The sequence below is a fragment of the Macrobrachium rosenbergii genome, chromosome 57, assembly GCF_040412425.1.
Source record: "Macrobrachium rosenbergii isolate ZJJX-2024 chromosome 57, ASM4041242v1, whole genome shotgun sequence".
Taxonomy (NCBI): domain Eukaryota; kingdom Metazoa; phylum Arthropoda; class Malacostraca; order Decapoda; family Palaemonidae; genus Macrobrachium; species Macrobrachium rosenbergii.
The window spans coordinates 2,772,501-2,777,500 of NC_089797.1; the positions used below are offsets into that span (position 1 = coordinate 2,772,501).

At 27.1% G+C, this 5,000-nt stretch overlaps 1 pseudogene; it reads right to left on the minus strand.

Annotated features, from left to right (window-relative positions):
- Positions 1 to 5,000, minus strand: part of LOC136837116 (sulfotransferase 1C4-like) — an 8,823-nt pseudogene that overhangs the window by 3,552 nt on the left and 271 nt on the right.

Genomic DNA, 5,000 nt, shown 5'->3' on the forward strand with positions numbered 1-5,000 from the left:
TGGACTCCTAAGGAGGCAGGATGCAACCCGGAACCCCACACTATAAATACCACCCAGTCGAATAGGATGACTTAGATAGAAATTAATAATAATAATAATAATAATAATAATAATAATAATAATAATAATAATAATAATAATAATAATAATAATAGTGAATCATACTAAATAAAAATACCCCCAAAAAGAAACTATATTCCTGCTATTCAGTGAAGTTGGAACTTGGCATAGGTTGCTCGTATGAAGAAAGATCTATCAGCAATTTTGATGTACAAATACTATATATATGACCACAACCATTCCTGTACAACAATTTTTATCAAAATATACGCAGTCAGTGAATCATTACTTAATAAAATTATCCCAAAAGTAAACTATATATTCCTGGTGCTCAGAGAAACTGAAACTTCGTATAAAATTATCATATGAAGAATGATTTTCAAGCACCTTTGACCTACAAATATTGTATGACACTGTATAACATAGTATTCCATTTCTGCATAACACTTCATAGCACAATATACTGTGCCACTGAATCATACTTAGTAAGGGATCTAAACAAATATAAACATATAAATGCTTTGGAGAACTTAGGAGAACCTCTTATCACATTCCAACCTCGTTCAAGACTGACCTTACAGGTGTCGAGCATATTGGGGGGCATGAGAGAAAACGGCAGGTGAGTCTTGATTGTCCTCGGTTCCTCAAGGGCCTCGGATAGCTGCAGGTAGACTCCGTCTCTCCAGTCCTTGCCAGGACAAGCCTTCTGGAAGAACTGGTAGGCTGAGTGTTCAGTATAGTCCTCTTCTTTCTGCTCGCCAGAGAACAACATGTCTGCCCTGGAGGTGCGTGAGATGATTTGGAGATTGAAGTTAACTGTGATGGTCAGGTATGTGTGTAATTATATATATATGTATATATATATATATATATATATATATATATATATATATATATATATATATATATATATATATGTATATGTATATATATATATATATATATATATATACATTATTACTATAACTGTATTTTCCACTGATAATGAAACTACATCTATAACTACCAATAACGACAAGAGTAAAAGATACCCACTCAATAAACGGTGCCCGGATCATGACGGGTATTTTCGCCTTTGGATTATCTAGGTCAGGATTGTTCCTCATCGTCCAGATAATTTCCTGGCTCCAGGTGGTCCCACATTTCGGGTAGGTCATGATGACCACGTCGTTGCTCTTGTGCTGGGGGTCAGCGAACGGAAGAGAGTATTGAAGGGAAAAAGAGAATATCGTAAGAAGATATTTAAGATAATAGTTTCATGATGGTATTATCTAGCTATTTTGGTTTGGCTTAACTTAGCCATTACGATTTTAAATTAAATCTTGAAAGAGGAATTGTTTTGTGATATTTGCTCGTGTTTACTTTTCAAATCTAGTCGGGTTGGAATATTTTGATGTTTTGATATTTTGATACTTTAATATCTTGATATTTAATATTTTGATTTTTTTAGGTTTTGACATTTTAATATTTTTAATATTCTAATTTTAAATGAAATGTCGAAGAGAGCTTTGTGATTATCTTAATTGACATTTTAATATTTTAATAATTTAATTTTAAATGAAATATTGAAGAAGGAATTGTTGGGTCTAGTTAGGTTAGGTTATTTTGATATTTAATATTTTGACATTTTAATATTAGATTTTTTAATATTTAGATTTTTTTTATATTTTGACAGTTTAATATTTTAATAATTTAATTTTAAATGAAATGTTGAAGAAATAATTGCTTGTGTTTACTTTTCAAATACAGTTAGGTTAGTATATTTTGATATTTTAATATTTTGATATTTTAATATTTAGATTTTTTAATATTTAAATATTTTAATATCAAAGAAAATGTTGAAGGAGAGTTGCCTTGTGATGTGTGCTAATGTTTACCTTTCCAGTCTAATCAGGTTAGGTTGTTTTAACATTTGAATGTTTTGACATTTTGATATTTTAATATTTCAATATTTCAATGTTTCAATATTTTAATATTTTGATAGTTCAATATTCTAGTATTTGAAGTGTTAATATTTTAATATTTCAATATTTCAATATTTTAATATTTTAATATTCTCATATAATAATACATTAACATTTTATTTTTTTATATTCAGTATTTTAGAATTTTTATGTTTTAATATTTCATTATTCTGACGTCATTATATCTTAATAATTTCTAATTGTAATATTCTAATGTTCTAATATTTTAATACTTTAACATTTTGATATTTTGATATTTTATTATTCTAATATTTTAATATCGATAATTCACAATGCACTATTTCAAGAATAGTCAGACTATTCTTGAAATAGTATATGATGAAATATCAATATTAAAATATCAGAATAATAAAACATCAAAATATGAACTATCCTAAAATATTTACGCCCAATTTTCCTTTAAATTTACCTTATCAAATCATACCCTTTATTAGTCTTATCAAATCACGGCGGTAGAGTAAAATGTCATTATTACATAACAACGTGATTTTACATAGATTACAATACCGTTGAATAAAGATTACAAAACGAGTTCAAAAGATAATATGTAATCTTAGAACGTTATCTCGGCTATCTACCATCATTCATCAATGCTATCTTGTTATCGTGAATTGAACTGAATATAGAATTTAGGCCAAAGGCCAAGCACTGGGACCTGTGAGGTCATTCAGAGCTGAAACGGAAATTGAGAGTAAAAAGGTCTGAAAGGTGTAACAGGAGGAAAACCTCAAAGCAGTTGCACTATGAATCAATTGTTTTGAGAGGTTGGAAAGTGAGATGGAAGAAAGCGGATATGAAAGGAGGTACAGTAAAAGGAACGAAAGGGGTTGCAGCTAGAGGCCTTAGGAAGGCACGCTGCAAAGAACGTTAAGTAATGCCTACAGTCCACCGCGTGAGGTGCGCTGATGGCAAGTACGAACTCGAGAGCTTACCTCGAAGTTGAAGATGCTGTCGGCAACCTTTGTGTACGCAGCCGGGAAGAACCATCTGCCGGGAGTCAGGCGAACCAGATCGATGTAACCGGTGAAGTCTTTGCGTTGTTTTTCAATCTCGGCTCCTTCTAGAAGAGCTCCTTCGTGCCCGCTTGCAAACTTCATTTTATTTTTATTTATTTACTGTTTCTGGAAGGATTGAGAAAGACTAAATAGTCTGGAATGGAGGGAATAGACTATTACGGATTCGTGTATCTTGCAATGCTCTTTGCCAAAGGTTTTAATCAGGCAGTATTGTCGTTTGAGGCCTGTATCGTTTTTAAACAACATTGGTCGGTTAAATTGTTTTGTAAATACTTTTTTTTAGGATATATTATAATGAAGATAGTGTTCAAATATTATGGTGGTTTCTTGAATATGCTGAAGTATATGTATATATATATATATATATATATATATATATATATATATATATATATATATATATATATATATATATACTGTATATATATGGGGAAGGGGTATGGGTTTGAAACATACTCTATTATCCAAGTTGGTCAAATAATGGCCACATGCCAAATTTTGTTTAGATCGGTCAAGCGGTGCGGATTTCTATAGAGCCCAAAGTTACATACATACATACAAACATACAAACATTCCCTTTATGTACACATATATATATATATATATATATATATATATATATATATATATATATATATATATATATATATATATATATATATATATATATATATATATATATATATATATACATATATATATGTACATATATATATATATATACATATATATATATATATATATATATATATATATGTACATATACATACATATATATATATATATATATATATATATATATATATATATATATATATATATATATATATATATATATATATGTATATATATATATATATATATATATATATAGTATATATATATATATATATATATATATATATATATATATATATATATATATATATATATATATATATATATATATATATATATATATATATATATATATATATATATATATATATATATATATATATATATAGAGAGAGAGAGAGAGAGAGAGAGAGAGAGAGAGAGAGAGAGAGAGAGAGAGAATATACATATATATATATATATATGTATATATGTATACATATATATATAATCTATAGTCACTCCCTATACATTTCATATTAAATAATATTCATTTCTTTGATATATATATATATGTGTGTGTGTGTGTGTGTGCGTGTGTATGTGTGTGTTTTTATGTTTATTTTTTACATTCGTTCACGAAAAGAAAAAAAGAATTATCCAACTGGAAAAACTTGACGTGTCTGCATTTGAAGATACAACAAAATAATTGTTTTAGCAGCTATATATTTGATAATAACATACTGTAATACAATTCTTGCTTGGCTTACGGAGCATAAAAAGGAAAGGTAAAACGCAACCTACTTCTTATCTAATCTACTCACGTTGGTTATGAAACTCTGCCCTTGACAAGTGCTCCGTACCCCTTGACACAACGCTGACTTGAATTTCATACTTGGCTGTTTAAAATGTTTCAGTGAGAAAGCTAAAATCTCATGGAATAATAATAATAATAAATTAATAATCAATAATAATAATAATAATAATAATAATAATAATAATAATAATAATAATAATAATAATAATAATATTAACTTTAAATCAATGGCAACTGAGGGCTTGTTCCATATGAATAGGGTTCGTGTTCTGAATAATAATAATAATAATAATAATAATAATAATAATAATAATTAACTTTAATAATAATATATAATAATAATAATAATAATAATAATAATATAATAATAATAATAATTTTAAATCAATGGACACTGAGGGCTTGTTCCATATGAATAGGTTCGTGTTCTCAGTAATAATAATAATAATAATAAAAATAATAATAATAATAATAATAATAATAATAATAATAATAATTTTAAATCAATGGACACTGAGGGCTTGT